Genomic DNA, 23,031 nt, shown 5'->3' with positions numbered 1-23,031 from the left:
TGTTCAACTTCCATGTATATGTTGGCTTTCTGACATTATTTTTGTTATTGAAGCCAGTCTTAGTGCATGGTGATCTGATAGGATGCATGGGATTATTTCTATCTTTCTGTATCAGTTGAGGCTTGTTTTGTGAATGATTATATGGTCAGTTTTGGAGAATGTTCCATGAGGTGCTGAGAAGAAGGTATATCCTTTTGTTTTAAGATGGAATGTTCTATAAATATCTGTTAAATCCATTTGGTTCATAACTTCTGTTAGTTTCTCTACATCTCTGTTTAATTTCTTTTTCCATGGTCTATCCATTAATGAGAGTGGGGTGTTGAAATCTCCTATTATCGTGTGAGGTGCAATGTGTGCGTTGAGCTTTAGTAAGGTTTCTTTTATGAATGAGGTGCCCTTTCATTTGGAGCATAGATATTTAGGATTGAGAGTTCATCTTTGTGAATTTTTCCTTGGATGAATATGAAGTGTCCTTCCTTATCTTTTTTAATGACTTTTGGTTGAAATTCTATTTGATCAATTTTATTTGATATTAGAATGGCAACTCCAGCTTGTTTCTTCAGGCCATTTGCTTGGAAAGTTGTTTTCCAGCCATTTACTCTGAGGTAGTGTCTGTCTTTGTCTCTGAGGTGTGTTTCCTGCATGCAGCAAAATGCTGGGTCCTCTTTACATATCCATTCTGTTAGTCTATGTCTTTTTATTGGGGAATTGAATCTGTTGATGTTGAGAGATATTAAGGAATACTGATTGTTGCTTCCTGTTATTTTCATTGTTAGAGGTAGAATTATGTTTGTTTGTCTCTCTTTTGGTTTCATTGCAAGGAAATTATATTCTTGCTTTCTGTATGGTGTAGTTTCTCTCCTTGTGTTGGAGTTTTCCATCTATTAACCTTTGTAGGTCTGGATTTGTAGAAATATATTATGTAAATTTGGTTTTGTCATGGAATATCTTGGTTTCTCGATCTATGTTAATTAAGAGTTTTGCTGGATACAGTAACTTGGGCTGGCATTTGTGTTCTCTCAGGGTCTGTATGACATCTGTCAAGGATCTTCTGGCTTTCATAGTCTTTGGTGAGAAGTCTGGTGTAATTCTGATAGGTCTGCCTTTGTATGTTACTTGACCATTTTCCCTTACTGCTTTTAATATTCTTTCTTTGTTTTGTGCATTTGGTGTTTTAACTATTATGTGACAGAAGGAATTTCTCTTCTGGTCCAATCTATTTGAAGTTCTGTAGGCTTCTTGTATGTTTATGTGCATCTCTTTCTTTAGGTTAGGGAAATTTTCTTCTATAATTTTGTTATATATATTTACTGTCCCTTTAAGTTGGGAGTCTTCACTTTCTTCTATACCTATTATCCTTAGGTTTAATCTTTTCATTGTGTCCTGGATTTCCTGTATGTTTTGGGCTAGGAGCTTTTTGCATTTTACATTGTCTTTGCCAGTTGTGTCAATGTTTTTTATGTTATCTTCTGCCCCTGAAATTCTCTCTTCTATCTCTTGTATTCTGTTGGTAATGCTTGTATCTACGGCTCCTAGTCTCTTCCTTTGGTTTTCTATATCCAGGGTTGTCTCCCTTTGTCTTTCTTTATTGTTTCTATTTCCATTTTCAATTCCTTCACCTGTTTGGTTGTATTTTCCTGTAATTCTTTTATGTTTCCTCTCTAAGGGCTTCTACTTGTTTACTTGTTTTTTTCCTGAATTTCTCTAAGGGAGCTCTTTATGTCTTTCTTATAGTCCTCCATCATGATAAAAAAATGTGATTTTAAATCTAAATCTTCCTTTTCTGGTGTGTTTGGATATCCAGTATTTCCTTTGGTGGAAGAACTGGGCTCTCATGATGCCAAGTAGTCTTGGTTTCTGTTGCTTAGGTTCCTGCGCTTGCCTCTAGCCATTGGGTTGTCTCTGGTGTTTGCTTGTCTTGCTATTTCTGAGAGTGACTTGACCCTGCTATAGGCCTCTGTGTCAGCAGTCCTATAGAACTGTTTTTCTGTTTTCTATCAGTCTTTCCTGAGAACAAGTGCTCTGATTTCAGGTGTGTTGGTGCTTCTGGAGACCATCTTCCAGCTCTAGGCATGGACAGGAATCAAAGGGTCCTTCCTCTGATTGCTCGTGTAGGTCCTTGCACTCAGCGGGCACAGTTGGCCTTATGCGATTCCCTCTTGGGTCTGGACTGTGGGCAGAGGGTACTCTCCTCTGACTTCTCAGGAGTATCCACAATTTCTGAGGGTCCAGCTCTCTCCCCCATGGGATTTGGGTGTAGGGAGCTGTCTAACCAGTTCAGTTCGGTCCTGGGTGCAGATCAGAACTGTGGGTACCAGCGGCTGTCTGTTCCTATATCCCTGTGTCCGGAGGTACTGTGCAGTTTCCCCTTGGACCAGGGATGTGGGCTGAGGTGTGCAGAGGTGGCAGTCTGTCCTGCGGCCTCAGGATGTCTGCACTTCTGCATGGTCTGCTCTCTTCCCCACAGGATTTGGGTGCAGGTTCTATTTTTAAATAAAGAAAATATATATGAGGTTGAAAAGAAGACATGATGGAAGTGGGAGCTCCAAAGGAGTTGAAGCTGGAGACAGATATGACCAAATACATTGTATACATGTATGCAATTCTCAGAAAACAAATTTTAAAAATCAATTGAAAAGGAACTTTGTAGGACTTATTAGAGTCCCAGGATTTTTACCATTCAGTAGTCCTTGTTGTTAAGTTGAAGCATCCTCTACCTAGAAGAACATCTATGAATTAAGGTCGGAACCTTGGCGAACAGAAGAAGGAGATTCTCAAACAGACCTCACTTTCTTCTACAGCTATCATCTCTAGGTCAAGAGGAGCAAGAAATGAAAGTAACGGAAATGATGTTCACATTTCCCTCAGCTTAAATAAACTTTAGATAGGCTTCTTCCTAACTCTAAGCTTTGACCTCCCCTTACTCCACCATCTACTTGGGGGAAAATTGTAATTGCTAATTCTTTATCTTTGGAGGTATAAATCTTTTTTAAGGCCTCTTGCCAGATGTGTAACTGAGCAGTGTCTTTTTGCAAGAAGCTGGGGGCTATTCCTGTAAAATTGAATCATCAAGACAGATAGCTCCCCAGTCTCCCAGGCTCTGTGGGAGCAGAGTCTAACTTCCGTGAGCACCAATTAGCAAACACAGATGGTCTAATCACAAAGCAAAACATTTGCAGTGTCAGAAATAACAATGTGTGAACTTCATCCCATTCATTGATCAAATGCTATTCTGACTTCTAACAGTTTTCCACTAACTTACCCCAGCCTTAAGAGGGTCCTCTTATCTTTTCTTTCACAAAGTTGAAAGGTGGAAATTACCTATATAATGTTGAAAAATACTGACACTGAAGGAATGGTATGTGATGAATTCTTTATTAATTTAATTATTTAGTAGCTTTAGGTTTATTGTGACTTTTGTAACCAAAGTTCATTCAATCTCTATCTCCCAGGATTCGGTTATCAAGCTCTTTCGTCAATATGATGTATCTGTTATAACTGAAAAGCCAATCCTGACATAATCCTCTATTGTTCTTCATTTACCTTAGAGTTTGACCTTTGTGATATGCAGTTAGGTACCCCTGCTGTCACTGTGGTCACATATGTGATGTGAACAATGAAAGAAAGGTTTTATTTTGGATGACAACTCTAAAGGGCTCAGTGCTTGATCTCTGGGCCCATATACTTAGAGAAAATATAAACAAACAACAACAAAGAAACCTTGGTGCTTACAGATGCTGTGATAGACAACGGTTCAAATCACAATGGTAGAAAAACAAAGAGTATAACAAGAAAGAAGTGTTCAGGGATAATTCTCCCCCAAAGACCACCCTGATTTATCTCCTTTCTCTAATAAGTTCCCACTACTCAACTGCTTCAAAAGAAACAACAACAAAAGTAGACAAGTAGAATTGTGTCGCATTCAGAAGCTTCTTCACGGAAAAGAAAAAAAATGAACAGAGTCCTGTAAGATGGGGGGAAACACTCACACACTAAACCTTGTAGGATGGTGTCACAAGTGAGGCAGGTACAGGACAGAAGGAGGCCTGTCATTGGAGGAGAAGGAAGGATGGGCGGGAGAGAAGTTTGAAGGAAGAGGAGGAGACGAGGAGGGAAAGGATAGGGAGAGAGGGGAGAAGCCATGGCAGATGATGTTAAGATTCTGCTCTGTGTATTTACAGGTTGTTATTAATGTTCTCAAGGGATGGATGGTACTGGGCTTTGTATGTTTAAGTGGGCAATTATATCTTACCAATTGGATCTAAGATTACTGTGTTGTGTGTTCTTTTATGTGAGGGTTTGAGTGTAGGAAAGTGTGCGACTGGGCTGTGTTTCTAGCAGATATCTTGGGGCCCTGAGGTACAGACCAAGCAGGGTAAAAGACACCAATACTCTTTTATTTTTATATTTTTACAACAACAAAACCTCTCATAAATACAAATCAAAAGGAGAGCTCTTCAGTACTGTGTCAAGCCACTGAACTTCTGTAGGAACACCCATGAAACAAGACCTCTGTCTCTCACTATACAGAGAAGTCAATTCTAAATAAGCCATGGATGTCTTTGAAGATGTTCCTCACCAAAGCGAATATCTCACACAGTGTCAAAGTTTTAAATAAACATTACCATGAGAGTATGTCTTAAAGGATATCTCTGGGGCACTTTTATACATATAATATGTAATATGTTGCAATAAAGAAATAAAATTACTTTTTAGAACATATTTTAATTGTTTCCTAGACAAATTTCAAAAGCATTGCCATTATTCAAAAAGTTAACAGTTCTGGAGATGTAAAAATGTCTGAGATTGGAGACTGGAGATTTGGAGTAGATAAGACAATCATGCAAACTATTTATCTAGTATTAAAAGGCTGAGACATTAAGAAACACAGTAGTCAATATTGCTATGTATTTACATGAGGTGGCACATAAGAGATGAAAATATGTTTTGTAGTCCCAGACAGTTTGGTCCAACAACTGCAGTAGTCATTGAGTAACAGCCAGGTTACTACAGTGTGAAGCTAGCCTACTTAAACATCCCAAAGACACTATTTACTACTGCTTCTTCTTGCCAGGACAATTTCTACAAAATAATTTCAGAAAAAGAACACCCACCATACACTTGCGGCCCCCCACGTACGACTCTTCCTCGGTAACTAGCACGTATCCCAAACATTCACCTCTAGGATAGAGCATGAGGGCTGCCTCTTAGCCATGTGCTCTTTAATTTTAGAATATTGCACATGATAAAAAGGAGGGAAATGAAATTTAATAACAAGAGAACTGTATCTATGCTCCAAAGTGAAGATATAAATCACAACAATATTGTGTATTCCAGCACTCTATTACGCGTGAAGCAAACAATAATTTTAATTGTCTTATTAAATTTATTAACTTATACTTATTTACAATATATTTTAACAAGTATATATTTGTTTTTAATGGTTAATATAAACATATTTAAATATTTCTATTAAATATTACTCATATTTATATAATTATACTTTGTCTTATATAAATACATATTTAATATGTATAAAATGGTTATGTACATATATGTTAGTATTTATATAATGGTTATTAATATACTAATTCATAAAAGCTAAATAATAAATTTAGAAATGTATTAAATCATAACATAAGTAAATTGGATCACACTACATAATACATATATATAAAACATAAAAATAAATAGATTGCTTGACTGCTTAAAAACCAGTGGCTGGGAATGTTTTAATAGATTTGAATCACTTTCCAAACAGCACTTATATGCAAAAAAGATAATAAGTCTCCTTCTGAAGCAAAATACAATGGACAAATGGAAAAGATTCCTTTATGTTCTTTATAATGAGCTCTCCTTAAACCTCATTTCAAGACATCCCCAGCATGCAGGTAGCTGCTGAGCCACAAGCTCACAGTCCTCTTACAGTCCTGGGGACTATGGTGCTGGTCACTCAGAAACAAGATTTATTTGCAGATTCTTAGCTTTAAAAAAAAATGTCTGCATCTACATCACCATATGTCACAGAATGTAAAACAGAGTCTTTTGCCTTCTGCCTTTTCATGAATGTGATCAGGACATGACTATCCTGTCTGCTTCTCCCAACCATGGGTGACATACTGAGTTAAATGTCCTTTTGAAACACAATGTCGCCGCAGCCGGCTTGTCTCTCTTTACTCCAGTTCTAACACTTTAGCTATTAAGCATTTCATAGCACGAGAGAACAGACTTCCAGAGTTCATGCAGGCAAATAGGCAGGATTCTCAAAACTTCAGTATGAGTTACTGCCCTAGGAAATGATTCCCATCTTCAGCCAGATTTTAACAGTGTTCATTTCACTGGAAGAAGAGATACTTTCTGATTTCTCCACGGAATGCAAGTGCCACTCCGTATAAAAATCACCATCAGGGTTTAATAATAATGTGAAACTCAGACACTCCATTTACAGATTCAGCTCTATGTATGGGGGCAGGGTCCGTGACTATAACAGCAACCTCCACATATTTAAAATTACTTAGACAAGATTTCTTAGACTGGTGAGTGCTTATTTCATAAGCTTTTCCTGATGAGTATTAAAATGACTATTTTAACTGCTTATTATTGCCAGAGTCAATTATTAAGTAGTGTAAAAAGTCATTTGTTCTGAGTATTTTAAAACCAATTGGCTGGATAGCTAAATATCACATTGTTTTGTAATTTTGCTATTAAAATATATCTGCCATTTTCAAAGTGAATGCAGATATCTGTGGGTCTAAATATGGCCCCGAAGATTGGGTGTAGTCAGCTCAGGGAGTGAAGCGTAACAATTATACCAACAATAGATTAAAATAATGATCCTGGTGGAATAAAGCTGCATAGAATATTTTTAGATTCCTTAAAATGAATAGGAGCTGTTTACAAAGACAAATCTGAATTCTAATCTAAGTACCAACCATTATTCGTGAAGATAAATAATTGCTCTACGGAACAACTGAATAAACATGGAATGGAAATCGCGGTTGAAAAAAGTAAATAAGGTTGTTTTTCCCATAAGAAGTAACCTGAACTGTGGGATAATCTCTTCCCTCTCCCGTACAGAAGAGCGTGTCCTTTCAATGTGTGGCTTGGTAGACATACACAACCAAAATTTTACTAAAATATTATAGGCCTCCTTGTGTGATGACGTGTTACTCAGAGCAATGCTCTTTCAACACTGCGTACCAACGATGTCTCTCCATCCCAGAATCATCCAACTCCAGAGGAACTCTGGGAGTCTTCCAAAGTGGCTGATGTCTAAGACTGTCAAGCAATGCAGCCAATACTGTGCCTCATTACACTATGCATACAATATATAGCCAGCATATATACATTACATAGCCAGCATATATACATTACATAGCCAGCATATATACATTACATAGCCAGCATATATACATTACATAGCCAGCACTATGAAACATAACACCAGTGCCCTGTTGCTAACTGGCTTACCCCTAATCACTGGAATGGGTTAATCCATGAGCTGGAGTCTTCCCTGGAAGTCACTGATCACTGACCACAGCACATTGCCTCCTGAGAAAGTAATCTTTATAGTGCTACGTACTTCTTCTCCATCTGTTGCATTGAATGGTTGCCAAGGGCAGCTCTTATTTTTTCCCTAACTTGTTTTGCTAGTTGTGTTTTACACTGTAATTATCTAGATTAATTAAATATTATATAAGCTGATGAAATAGGAGTATGAGGAGAATCTTTCCAAGAAACCTAATTTAAATGTCTTTTATTAAATGCTTTGATTAAAGACAAGTCACCAAAAATAATGGAGTCTCATTTGGGAATGATAAGGCAATTTATAAGTGAAGAGAAAGTCTTGGAAATTTAGGACTCTTGTTTTTCAATCTGCTTATATGGCAGTCTTTCTCCCTGTTCTTTGAGGAAAGACAGACTAGGAATAAAGGACAGTAACTAGCAACTATACACAAAAAATAATCACAAAATTCAACCGGTGATATAGATTCAGGCCAAAGTTCTGACCACAGCAATAAAGGTTAATAAAATAAATTAATTAATGTGCCTATGTTAACATAAAATTGTTGGCAAATACAACACCATGCATTATTCTAAGATATTCACAACATAGGCCAATTGTTTATTTATAATTTGACACTTTTAACTGACTTTCTAACTTACTGACCAGCTGTTACAACTTACTTCATTGCATGAGACAACACTTTTATAATTACATCATCAGTAACAAAATCCTATCTAGGTTCAGGGTTAAAAAACCAGTAGCCCGCAAGATGAATTCAACTTCAGGGAGTATCTGTGAAATTCTGAAATGATTGGACATTTCCACAAAAACAAACAAACAAACAAACAAACAAACAAAAACCCTGAAAAAGTGGGTTGGGCAACTATGGACTTGAGGCCCCAGGTGCAATCCCAGCAAAACCTGAAGAGCAAAATTCACAAGGAAAGGGCAGCATGTCGCAGCCAAGCTGCCCCTCTCAGCCTGCTCAGCCCCTTCATATTCTCCTTCACACCTATGTTGGCTAGCCCCGCTCTAAGGTCTTGTTTGTAACAAGTAAGGATTTTTAATTGGCCGGTTGGTTCTTGATAAGAAAAATACCCCTTTCCCAAAATATATGACGACTCAATAAACTTTTCTCCAAGCTTTCTTCTAACATCATCTGTAAGACAGAAACAGATTCATACACAGAAGAAAGTGTTTTCTTTAGTACTTTCAAGTATTAAAAAATAGTCAACTCTATTTTTAAAGTACCTATGTGATAAAGGAATATAAACTATATGCTTGTGTCTTCAACTACTACAATACTGCAATGACCTTGAACTTGGTTCTATAGTTGCTTGTAAAGCTGTAATTATGGTAAAAGAATTCTATAACTTGAAGTAGAAATCTACCCATCTCCTTACACACCACCCACCCTACAAAGACCCATGAGTTAAATAAAGCCTTAGCCATTAATCTATGGTGCAAACAGGGCATGGTGGAACCCTCTGGAGCTGAGGACTAATGGAAGTGAGCTGAGTTTAGGAAAGCATACTGGACTCCAACCCCACCCCACCCTCACTCTCAAGCATGTCTCCTCCTTCTCTCCCTCTTGTCCCTTCCACTCCTCCTTTCCCCCTCTTTCTTTCTTTCTCTCTGTCTCTCTGTCTCTGTCTCTGTCTCTGTCTCTCTCTCTCTCTCTCTCTCTCTCTCTCTCTCTCTCTCTCTCTCTCTCTCTCTCTCTCTCTCTTCAAAGCTTTGCATGTCAAATCAATGATCTCACACTCAGCTACCCACTCAGCCCCTAGAAGGTCACTTCATACATTTCTCTATTGAGAGAACCTATTACTCTTCTGTCTCACAGCTGGCAGGGTCTGTGGAGACATCATCCTCTACTCCTCTTTACTGTTGAGCTTTAAAGTCTCCCAGATCTCTCACCTAGAAGGGCATCACTTAACCTCGCTTAAACCTCTCTTTTTTTTTCCTTTTTTTAAATTGGATATTTTTATTTACATTTCAAATGTTATACCCATTCCCGGTTTCCCAGCCATAAGCCCCTTATCCCATCCCCCACCCGATTCTTTTATGAGGGTATTCCCCCATCCAACCACCCACACCTTCCCGCCTCCCTGCCCTAACATTCCCCTACACTGGGGAGTCCAGCCTTGGCAGAACCAAGGGCTTCTCCTCCCATTGGTGGCCAACAAGGCCATCCTCTTCTATATATGAGGCTGGAGTCATGGGTCTGTCCATGTGTGCTCTTTGGATGCTTTGGATGGTAGTTTAGTCCCTGGGAACTCTGGTTCGTTGTTATTGTTGTTCTTATGGAGGTGCAAACCTCTTCAGCTCCTTCAATCCTTTCTCTAACTCCTACAATGGGAACCCCGTTCTCAGTTCAATGGTTGGCTGTGAGCATTCACCTCTATTTGTCATGCTGTGGCAGATTCCCTCAGGAGACAACTATTTCAGGCTCCTGTCACCATGCACTTCTTGGCTTCAGCAATATTCTCTGGGTTTGGTGGCTGTATGTATATGGGCTGGATCCTCAGGTGGGGCAGGCTCTGAATTCCTTCAGTCACTTCTCCAAACTTTGTCTCCATAACTTCTTCTATAAATATTTTTGTTCCCCCTTTTAAGAAGGACTGAAACATCTGCACTTTGGTCGTCCTTCCTTTTGAGCTTCATGTGGTCTGTGGATTGCATTTTGGGTAATCCAAGCTTTTGGGATAATGTTCACTTATCAGTGAGTTTATAAAATGTGTGGTTTTGGGGATTGGGTTACCTCACTCAGGATGATATTTTCTAGTTCCATCCATTTGCCTGAAAATTTCACAAAGTCTTTGTTTTTAATAGTAGAGTAGTACTCTGTTGTGTAGATGTAACACATTTTCTGTATTCATTCCTATGTTGAATGACATCTAGATCCTTTCCAGCTTCTGGTTATTAAAAATAAGGCTGCTATGAACATAGTGAAGCATGTGTCCTTATTATATGTTGGAGTATCTTAGTGGAGAATTCGATCAGACCTTCATAGAAGACCTAATAGCAATACTGTCCAAACTATTCCACAAAATAGAAACAGAAAGAACATTACTCAATTCCTTCTATGAAGCCTCAATCACGCTAATACCTAAACCAAACAAAGACCCAACAAAGAAAGAGAACTTCAGACCAATATCCCTTATGAACATTGAGGCAAAAATACTCAATAAAAATTCTCACAAACTGAATCTAAGAACACATCAAAATGATCATCCATCAGACAGGGATGGTTCAATATATGGAAATCCATCAACATAATCCATTATGTAAACAAACTCAAAGAAGAAAAAACATATGATCATCTCATTAGATGCTGAGAAAGCATTTGACAAAATTCAACACCCCTTCATGTTAAAAGTCTTGGAAAGATCAGGAATTCAAGGCCCATACCTAAACACAGTAGAAGCCATATACCACAAACCTATAGCTAACATCAAACTAAATGGAGAGAAACTTGAAACAATCCCACTGAAATCAGGGACTAGACAAGGCTCCCTACTCTCTTTCTACTTATTCAATATAGTACTCAAAGTCCTAGCCAGAGCAATTAGACAACAAAAGGAAGACAAAGGGATACAAACTGGAAAGAAAAAAGTCAAAATATCACTATTTGCAGATGATATGATAGTACACTTAAGTGACTCCAAAAGTTCCACCAGAGAACTATTAAGCCTGATAAACATTTTTTCTTTTATTCTTCTCTCACACATTACATCTTACCATAGCACCTCCTTCCCTCCATTCCCCTGATACACATCTACTCTCCCCCAGATCTACTCCTCTTCTGTTTCAGAGAGACAGAGAGAGAGAGAGAGAGAGAGAGAGAGAGAGAGAGAGAGAACAGATCTCCCAGGCATGAACACTGAACATGGCCAAATAAGTTACAATAAGAGCAGGCACAAACCCACCAGAGGGAGCCCACACTTGACACTGCCTGGATAGCAATAAGAGGCAAGACAGCTCAAGGACTCAGGATAGAACTAAACAGGACTTCACTTAAATCTTCTAGCTCCTTTTCATGACCTGACACCCATCACCCATACTTAGTGTCTGTAAGTTAAGTGAATCCCTGGAGGTAACTTGATGGTCACAAAGCTTAAAGATATCTCTCTCTCTCTCTCTCTCTCTCTCTCTCTCTCTCTCTCTCTCTCTCCCTCTCTCCCTCCCTCCCTCCCTCCCTCTCTCCCTCCCTCCCTCCCTCCCTCGCACCCTCCCTCCCTCGCACCCTCCTGCCCTCCTTCTTTCTCTCCTTTTGCTTCCCAACTGTCATAAGGGACATATACCTCTGCCTTTTATTTACCTCATGGTGTATTATAAAACCATAGACCCAATACGAACAATGAAACCAAGTGGCTGCAAAACCAAACCTCTCAAACTAAATGCCTGAATAAATTAACATTTTTCTTTCAAATTGCTCATCTAGTGTATCTGATCACAGTTGTGAGAAGTAAATTAATGGAAAGGCCCATGAATAAACTACACAATCAATTATTTTTTAAATTCCAATAGCCCCACCTTACAATGTAGATTTAGAAAATGTACTAACATGAAATATTTAAAATATTAATGGGTAATATTTGCTGATTTTTTTAAAATAATAAAATAAGTAATCTGTTAGATCAAAGAGGGGAGGTTAATTTGTACCTAAAGTAAAGATCATGGTTTTTCTTATGAACAATAAGATTTTACCTGGAGAAATTGCCTGACTTCCTTAGGTTTTTTTTCTCCTATAATAGAATGCAGCAGAATAAGTTACATATGTGTGTGTGTGTGTGTGTGTGTGTGTGTGTGTGTGTGTGTGTGTGTGTTTGATGAGCACTTCTAAAGACTGCTAAATCCAAGAGCATATTGTAGGATCTAGCAAAGGTCTTTCATGCTGTATCATGACGTGTTAGAAGTGAGCTGAATTAGGCAGAAAGGAAGACTGAACTGAAATCAGGCTTTGAATTAGAGACTGTCTCTACAATTAGCTCATTCCATCATAGCTGCATTGTTGTGTTCATGAGATGGCCCAGCTACCTCTTGAAGGCCCCAATTCTAACTATTGCTGTAATATCAGCTAAATTTTACCAGGTACTTTCAAAGGTACACACAACACTTAGCAGAAATATAAATACTATTCCATTCAATGATTTGAGAAATATTTATGAAAAAATACTGAATTACATACTAGAAACTGGTTTTTTAGTGTTAAATGACAGTGGTTAAATTTTATACTGGATGACATGGGGAATGTCCAAAAGTTTTAGTCCTATAGTGATTACATGAACATAGGTACTCAGAGAAATGTAGCAACAACATACTTTGAGAAAGACTACAAGAAGATATGCTAAGTGTCTGTTATAGCAGAGAGTACTTGAATTAGAGCAATGCTTGTTAAAAGAATCTTATGTGCACATTCAGAACACCTTGAATGTGCATATTGGCAGGACTCAGCATGGTTGTTTACAAGTAAGCAAGGAGGAAAACTTCAAAGATGTTTAGGGTTCACAGGTCTCAAAGTAGCTCTGTTACAGACAAAAGGAACTGAAGAAAACTCTTTGGAAGGCAAGGAAATAATAAATCTGACTTTGAAGACTAAAATCTTATTTTAAAAAAATATTCTGAAACTATTAGCAGTAAGAAAGGAGTCACAATGCATAATGAATCACATCATTAAATACTTCAACTCTCAGTCAGTGAAATTGCTAAACTTCTTGTAATAGATTTAAGAGCATTTTTTAAATCATATATATTTAAAAGTAGGAGCACTTACATTAAAGGGACCAAACTTTCTGTTTTAAATTTAAGATCCAGTCCACTTTTTGCAGAGACTATAACAGAGGCTGGATGAGATTTTTTTAATAAGTTTGTAAAATGGTATCAGTTACTTTTCAAGAATAAAAAATTCAGTGAAAGTCATAACTACCGATTATCACTATGTATATTCCTGTGAATGTTAGGTATAGCAAATCTAATTCTATCAGATACCACTAATTTAAAAACCAAATAATAAGAAGGTAGAGAATCTGAAAGTTACCTTTAACCTACATTAAAATTTTAAAATTGTATTAAAAATACATATTAAGGATATGAAGTTACTGATATAAAACATTTAATTTAGACATTTTAAAGATATTTTTCTTTATGCATAATTTATTGATGAATATTTGTCTATGCAGCACATGAGCACAATGGCTGTGGAGGCGAGAGTGGTGTTGGATCCCTTGGGACTTGAGTTACAAACCATTGTGAGCCGCCATGTGTGTGTTGGAAATTGAACCCGGGTCTTCTGAAAGTTGTAGCCAGTGCTCTTAGCTGCTGAGTAATGACTCTAGTGCCTTAGTTTAGACATTTTAGAGGCTGGATTTCATTGTGCAATGTGAGGTTTCAGGACCAAAATATGTGTCGTGCGTAAATTATTTCATCAGCTTTCACTTTACTAGGAAAATCAGTATTACCTGAGAGCAATAGATTTATGAGCTCAGAAGTATAAATCCTTAAATACACACGGCCATTCCATCCTCATCTATGACAGAGTTAACATACACAGAAGATATCCAAAGCAAGACTTGAGGTTTTAGTGGTAAGAAGTGAGGATGAGCTATGTAAGCTTTGCAAACTGTCACTATAATGAAAGAACTGAAATTCATTTTCTCCCTACAGGAACTCGTGGGAGGGCTAAGGAATTGTGTTATAAATAACCAATGTTACCTTCTGCTCCTACTGTGAGAAAGCTTTCTAGAGTTGCTGGGGAGCACAGTCAGACTTCCCACTCACACCCGCATCACTGAGGCCATTGGAAAATGAAACGGCTTCTCGGGAGGCAAATTAGCAAAGAAGACATTCCAAATGCTCATCAAATGCTAGAACTCTGTGGGATCTGAAGTGGCTACCACATTAAAAGTCCAAAGTAAACAAATATAAAATCCTGACAAATATGTTAAAGCCTATAAAACTGATAAATGAACATCTTCAAGCCAAGAAAAAAAACAGATTTTCTATTTAACATTTTTCAGGATTCTTGGTGCGTGTGTGAGCACATGTGTGTGAGTATTTGTGTACAGATTGACATCAGGTGCCGTCCTCAATTGCTCCTTCAGCATTCCTTGCTTCTTTGTGGCAGTGTAGCTGTCCTGATTGAGAATGAACAGAAGAGTGAGGATAAGGGTTGCAATTTTAAAAAGTGCCAGATGCTAATGTGTTCTCTGTCTCTACACACTTGAAAAGATGTGCTAAGATGGCTATACACTGCTGAGACAGGGTCTCTGGCTGAACCTGAAACTCAACAATTCCACGAGTTTGTCTGGTCAAGGAGTCCTAGAAATCCTCCCGTTTCTGTGTCTCCAGCATTAGGATTACAGGTGTATGTTGCTAGACCTGACTTTTTCGAGAATGTTGTAGGGCTCTAATGTAGGCTATCATGATAGTACAGCAAACACTTTGCCAGGCGAGTCATCTCTCCTGCCCTCTTCACTCACCTCACCAGAACAAACATTGATATCTGATTGCTCTGGCTTACACATTATCTTAAGTAAAATGATGTCATTAATACGGTTGTGTGTAGAGAATTGACATGTAAACATTTTTAAAAGGCATATACCAGTGTTATTTCCTTCAGATATATCTATGGCATTAAAGGAAATCCTTGCTTAAATTCTAGGCATTTAAGGGTAAATTTCTGGCAGAAGAAGTGATCCATTGTACATGTGTCTGTTTATCAAGTTTTATTTGTTATTTCATAAGAAAAATCTCCGTGTAATACTAAGCCATTTTTTCACTTTTAAAAAAAGTTTTATTGATTCTTTGTGAATTTCGAATCATGTATCCCACAGTCCCGTTCATCTCTCAGTCCTCTCATATCCACCCTGTGCCTGTGCAACGTCCCTCCAAAATAAAACACACACACACACACACACACACACACACACACACACACACACACAACAAACAACAATAAAAACAAAGGATAGAGTAAAACAGCTCATCGTGGAAGCTGTGGTGCGTCACAGTGTGTCCCACAGATCTCTTGCAAATGTTCATGGCAGTGAATCATTGATCTGGTTTGAGGTCTCTGTGACACTGTCAATATTGGATCCACATCAGAACTCCTCCTGGTTACACCTTTGTTGCCCCACGTCATGAAGATCCTGAAGCTCTGAGGCATGAGAACTCGCCCTTTCACGGGTTCCAAACATTTGCAGATGATACTGCTTTGGGACTAGGCTAATTTCTCACTTTTGCAATGAAATTGTTTTTGAGCACTTTGATTATAAATGTATTTCAGAACAGTGAAAAGCCCTGAGGATCCCTTTGAGTCCACAACCAAAGTAAACAGCAAATCTCAAAGTCTGAAGATGTTGTTGGTTGTCAAAACCTGTCTGGGATAAGGATAAAGAGATGCTCAACTGGTCCAGGTTTGTGATGTTAATGAACACTGTGAAGCAAATATAGCCAAGAAGGTCGATGTTTTCAATGGTCCTCTTGGACTTCTCCCTAGATGGAGGCCAGTAGCACAATGGGCTCTTCAGTCCCTTGGGAGGTTGTTGATCATCAGTGTACAGAGAAAAAAACTGCCCTCGGAGTGAGGCATTTTTTTTTCTGGTCCAGGTTTGCATAAAAGTGATTCACATTAAAGAAAATAGGAATTCCCTTTATGAAAACCTTAAAGTAGTTTCACATTTGCCTATTTCATTGTGGGCCACTGAAGAGATACCCATGAAAGTATATATTATTCAAAATAACACAAACAAGAAAACAAAGCCAGAAAACAAATCCAACTCATAGATTTCTTTCTCAATCAACCCATGTCTCTGTTATAAAATACCACTGACTTGGTATTTTGTAAACAACAAAAAAAAATCAATTTCTCAGTTATGAAAGCTGAAAAGTTCTGGACCAAGGCACCATCTGCCTCAGCATTTGGTGAGGACTCTTTTGAGATGTTGACGTTAGTATATGATTCAGTGTGTGATGAGAATTCCTCTGAAATGTTGACATTTGATTGTGAACACTATGTCCTTATAGGGCAGAAGATTTGAAGAAACATGAGAGATGGAAGTTTGGACTTGCCAACAAAGCCTTTTTGGCGGACGTGTACTAAACGTTCACTTGCAAATCCTGCCTCTAAATATCAGAGCTTCAGCAAGAATTCTGAGGAGACAGATACATTTACACCACAGTCACTTCCTTCCTTCTTCGCTCACAAACTAAACATACTCCGGACTCAGCATGTGCCACATGCCTTGCTTATGATGTACAAATTTTCCTAGGTGTGTGAAGAAAATGTCTACCTTTCTCAAGGAAATTTCCCCTGATAATTCCAGTTTACCTTTGCTCTCTTTTATTCTTATAAGAAATGAACCAGGGGTTGGGGATTTAGCTCAGTGGTAGAGCGCTTGCCTAGGAAGCGCAAGGCCCTGGGTTCGGTCCCCAGCTCCGAAAAAAAAAAAAGAAAAAAAAAAAGAAAGAAAAAAGAAAGAAATGAACCATTTTGAATTTCATCCACAACAAGCAGATTCATGGCAATTAGGTGAGAAATATAAATACAAATCCTTGGAATTTCTTCAGCATCTTCCTATTTCTCTTTTATAAAAGTCTAGAATTAATGTGATTTCTGTTTCTTCTTTCTATCATTTTATTTTGAACACCAGCCAGGAACTTATGCCTGCATTCCCTGACACTGGATTTTTTCACTCTCCCACAAAACTACTCCCACCCCAACACTACTTTGTGCTCAGCCATAAAGATGCTTCTCACCTTCCATTGTTGGACTCTAATTCTAAATGATGTGATTTTGGGAAGTCCCACACCCGCGGATCCCGGCCCGCAGCAGCTCTCTGCTCCCAGACCCGGTGAGAGAGAGACCCAACCGCCTGGTCAGGTGGGCACTCCTGAGGCTGCAGAGCGGAAGAGACCACCAACACTGCTCACCCCTGCCCACATCCCTGGCCCAAGAGGAAACTGTATAAGGCCTCTGGGCTCCCGTGGGGGAGGGCCCAGGAGCGGCAGGACCCCTGCCACAGACACCGCCGGACCCTGAAGGAAACAGACCGGATAAACAGTTCTCTGCACCCAAATCCCGTGGGAGGGAGAGCTAAACCTTCAGAGAGGCAGACAGGCCTGGGAAACCAGAAGAGACTGCTCCCTGCACACACATCTCGGACGCCAGAGGAAAAAGCCAAAGACCATCTGGAACCCTGGTGCACTGAAGCTCCCGGAAGGGGCGGCACAGGTCTTCCTGCTTGCTGCCGCTGCAGAGAGCCCCTGGGCAGCACCCCACGAGCGAACTTGAGCCTCGGGACCACAGGTAAGACCAAATTTTCTGCTGCAAGAAAGCTGCCTGGTGAGCTTGGGACACACGGAAGCAGAATTTCTCTAGAACCAGGCACGTTCTGTGTTTACCGGAAGTCCCACACCCGCGGATCCCGGCCCGCAGCAGCTCTCTGCTCCCAGACCCGGTGAGAGAGAGACCCAACCGCCTGGTCAGGTGGGCACTCCTGAGGCTGCAGAGCGGAAGAGACCACCAACACTGCTCACCCCTGCCCACATCCCTGGCCCAAGAGGAAACTGTATAAGGCCTCTGGGCTCCCGTGGGGGAGGGCCCAGGAGCGGCAGGACCCCTGCCACAGACACCGCCGGACCCTGAAGGAAACAGACCGGATAAACAGTTCTCTGCACCCAAATCCCGTGGGAGGGAGAGCTAAACCTTCAGAGAGGCAGACAGGCCTGGGAAACCAGAAGAGACTGCTCCCTGCACACACATCTCGGACGCCAGAGGAAAAAGCCAAAGACCATCTGGAACCCTGGTGCACTGAAGCTCCCGGAAGGGGCGGCACAGGTCTTCCTGCTTGCTGCCGCTGCAGAGAGCCCCTGGACAGCACCCCACGAGCAAACCTGAGCCTCGGGACCACAGGTAAGACCAAATTTTCTGCTGCAAGAAAGCTGCCTGGTGAACTCAAGACACAGGCCCACAGGAACAGATGAAGACCTGTAGAGAGGAAAAACTACACGCCCGAAAGCAGAACACTCTGTCCCCATAACTGACTGAAAGAGAGGAAAACAGGTCTACAGCACTCCTGACACACAGGCTTATAGGACAGTCTAGCCACTGTCAGAAATAGCAGAACAAAGTAACACTAGAGATAATCTGATGGCGAGAGGCAAGCGCAGGAACCCAAGCAACAGAAACCAAGACTACATGCCATCATCGGAGCCCAATTCTCCCACCAAAACAAACATGGAATATCCAAACACACCAGAAAAGCAAGATCTAGTTTCAAAATCATATTTGATCATGATGATGGAGGACTTCAGGAAAGACCTGAACACACTTAGGGAAGCACAGGAAAACATTAATAAACAAGTAAAAGCCTACAGAGAGGAATCGCAAAAATCCCTGAAAGAATTCCAGGAAAACACAATCAAACAGTTGAAGGAATTAAAAATGGAAATAGAAGCAATCAAGAAAGAACACATGGAAACAACCCTGGATATAGAAAACCAAAAGAAGAGACAAGGAGCTGTAGATACAAGCTTCACCAACAGAATACAAGAGATGGAAGAGAGAATCTCAGGAGCAGAAGATTCCATAGAAATCATTGACTCAACTGTCAAAGATAATGTAAAGCGGAAAAAGCTACTGGTCCAAAACATACAGGAAATCCAGGACTCAATGAGAAGATCAAACCTAAAGATAATAGGTATAGAAGAGAGTGAAGACTCCCAGCTCAAAGGACCAGTAAATATCTTCAACAAAATCATAGAAGAAAACTTCCCTAACCTAAAAAAAGAGATACCCATAGACATACAGGAAGCCTACAGAACTCCAAATAGATTGGACCAGAAAAGAAACACCTCCCGTCACATAATTGTCAAAACACCAAACGCACAAAATAAAGAAAGAATATTAAAAGCAGTAAGGGAAAAAGGTCAAGTAACATATAAAGGGAGACCTATCAGAATCACACCAGACTTCTCGCCAGAAACTATGAAGGCCAGAAGATCCTGGACTGATGTTATACAGACCCTAAGAGAACACAAATGCCAGCCCAGATTACTGTATCCAGCAAAACTCTCAATTAACATTGATGGAGAAACCAAGATATTCCATGACAAAACCAAATTTACACAATATCTTTCTACAAATCCAGCACTACAAAGGATAATAAATGGTAAAGCCCAACATAAGGAGGCAAGCTATACCCTAGAAGAAGCAAGAAACTAATCGTCTTGGCAACAAAACAAAGAGAATGAAAGCACACAAACATAACCTCACATCAAATATGAATATAACGGGAAGCAATAATCACTATTCCTTAATATCTCTCAATATCAATGGCCTCAACTCCCCAATAAAAAGACATAGATTAACAAACTGGATACGCAACGAGGACCCTGCATTCTGCTGCCTACAGGAAACACACCTCAGAGACAAAGACAGACACTACCTCAGAGTGAAAGGCTGGAAAACAACTTTCCAAGCAAATGGTCAGAAGAAGCAAGCTGGAGTAGCCATTCTAATATCAAATAAAATCAATTTCCAACTAAAAGTCATCAAAAAAGATAAGGAAGGACACTTCATATTCATCAAAGGAAAAATCAACCAAGATGAACTCTCAATCCTAAATATCTATGCCCCAAATACAAGGGCACCTACATATGTAAAAGAAACCTTACTAAAGCTCAAAACACACATTGCACCTCAAACAATAATAGTGGGAGATTTCAACACCCCACTCTCATCAATGGACAGATCATGGAAACAGAAATTAAACAGTGATGTAGACAGACTAAGAGAAGTCATGAGCCAAATGGACTTAACGGATATTTATAGAACATTCTATCCTAAAGCAAAAGGATATACCTTCTTCTCAGCTCCTCATGGTACTTTCTCCAAAATTGACCATATAATTGGTCAAAAAACGGGCCTCAACAGGTACAGAAAGATAGAAATAATCCCATGCGTGCTATCGGACCACCACGGCCTAAAACTGGTCTTCAATAACAATAAGGGAAGAATGCCCACATATACGTGGAAATTGAACAATGCTCTACTCAATGATAACCTGGTCAAGGAAGAAATAAAGAAAGAAATTAAAAACTTTTTAGAATTTAATGAAAATGAAGATACAACATACTCAAACTTATGGGACACAATGAAAGCTGTGCTAAGAGGAAAACTCATAGCGCTGAGTGCCTGCAGAAAGAAACAGGAAAGAGCATATGTCAGCAGCTTGACAGCACACCTAAAAGCTCTAGAACAAAAAGAAGCAAATACACCCAGGAGGAGTAGAAGGCAGGAAATAATCAAACTCAGAGCTGAAATCAACCAAGTAGAAACAAAAAGGACCATAGAAAGAATCAACAGAACCAAAAGTTGGTTCTTTGAGAAAATCAACAAGATAGATAAACCCTTAGCCAGACTAACGAGAGGACACAGAGAGTGTGTCCAAATTAACAAAATCAGAAATGAAAAGGGAGACATAACTACAGATTCGGAGGAAATTCAAAAAATCATCAGATCTTACTATAAAAACCTATATTCAACAAAATTTGAAAATCTGCAGGAAATGGACAATTTCCTAGACAGATACCAGGTATTGAAGTTAAATCAGGAACAGATAAACCAGTTAAACAACCCCATAACTCCTAAGGAAATAGAAGCAGTCATTAAAGGTCTGCCAACCAAAAAGAGCCCAGGTCCAGACGGGTTTAGTGCAGAATTCTATCAAACCTTCATAGAAGACCTCATACCAATATTATCCAAACTATTCCACAAAATTGAAACAGATGGAGCCCTACCGAATTCCTTCTATGAAGCCACAATTACTCTTATACCTAAACCACACAAAGACACAACAAAGAAAGAGAACTTCAGACCAATTTCCCTTATGAATATCGACGCAAAAATACTCAATAAAATTCTGGCAAACCGAATTCAAGAGCACATCAAAACAATCATCCACCATGATCAAGTAGGCTTCATCCCAGGCATGCAGGGATGGTTTAATATACGGAAAACCATCAACGTGATCCATTATATAAACAAACTGAAAGAACAGAACCACATGATCATTTCATTAGATGCTGAGAAAGCATTTGACAAAATTCAACACCCCTTCATGATAAAAGTCCTGGAAAGAATAGGAATTCAAGGCCCATACCTAAACATAGTAAAAGCCATATACAGCAAACCAGTTGCTAACATTAAACTAAATGGAGAGAAACTTGAAGCAATCCCACTAAAATCAGGGACTAGACAAGGCTGCCCACTCTCTCCCTACTTATTCAATATAGTTCTTGAAGTTCTAGCCAGAGCAATCAGACAACAAAAGGAGATCAAAGGGATACAGATCGGAAAAGAAGAGGTAAAAATATCACTATTTGCAGATGACATGATAGTATATTTAAGTGATCCCAAAAGTTCCACCAGAGAACTACTAAAGCTGATAAACAACTTCAGCAAAGTGGCTGGGTATAAAATTAACTCAAATAAATCAGTTGCCTTCCTCTATACAAAAGAGAAACAAGCCGAGAAAGAAATTAGGGAAACGACACCCTTCATAATAGACCCAAATAATATAAAGTACCTCGGTGTGACTTTAACCAAGCAAGTAAAAGATCTGTACAATAAGAACTTCAAGACACTGAGGAAAGAAATTGAAGAAGACCTCAGAAGATGGAAAGATCTCCCATGCTCATGGATTGGCAGGATTAATATGGTAAAAATGGCCATTTTACCAAAAGCAATCTACAGATTCAATGCAATCCCCATCAAAATACCAATCCAATTCTTCAAAGAGTTAGACAGAACAATTTGCAAATTCATCTGGAATAACAAAAAACCCAGGATAGCTAAAGCTATCCTCAACAATAAAAGGACTTCAGGGGGAATCACTATCCCTGAACTCAAGCAGTATTACAGAGCAATAGTGATAAAAACTGCATGGTATTGGTACAGAGACAGACAGATAGACCAATGGAATAGAATTGAAGACCCAGAAATGAACCCACACACCTATGGTCACTTGATTTTTGACAAAGGAGCCAAAACCATCCAATGGAAAAAAGATAGTATTTTCAGCAAATGGTGCTGGTTCAACTGGAGGGCAACATGTAGAAGAATGCAGATCGATCCATCCTTATCACCCTGTACAAAGCTTAAGTCCAAGTGGATCAAGGACCTCCACACCAAACCAGACACACTCAAACTAATAGAAGAAAAACTAGGGAAGCATCTGGAACACATGGGCACTGGAAAAAATTTCCTGAACAAAACACCAATGGCTTATGCTCTAAGATCAAGAATCGACAAATGGGATCTCATAAAACTGCAAAGCTTCTGTAAGGCAAAGGACACTGTGGTTAGGACAAAACGGCAACCAACAGATTGGGAAAAGATCTTTACCAATCCTACAACAGATAGAGGCCTTATTTCCAAAATATACAAAGAACTCAAGAAGTTAGACCGCAGGGAAACAAATAACCCTATTAAAAAATGGGGTTCAGAGCTAAACAAAGAA

Source organism: Rattus norvegicus, chromosome 16 (genome assembly GCF_036323735.1).
Source record: "Rattus norvegicus strain BN/NHsdMcwi chromosome 16, GRCr8, whole genome shotgun sequence".
Lineage (NCBI taxonomy): Eukaryota > Metazoa > Chordata > Mammalia > Rodentia > Muridae > Rattus > Rattus norvegicus.
Note: the sequence above shows the minus strand (reverse complement) of the source record.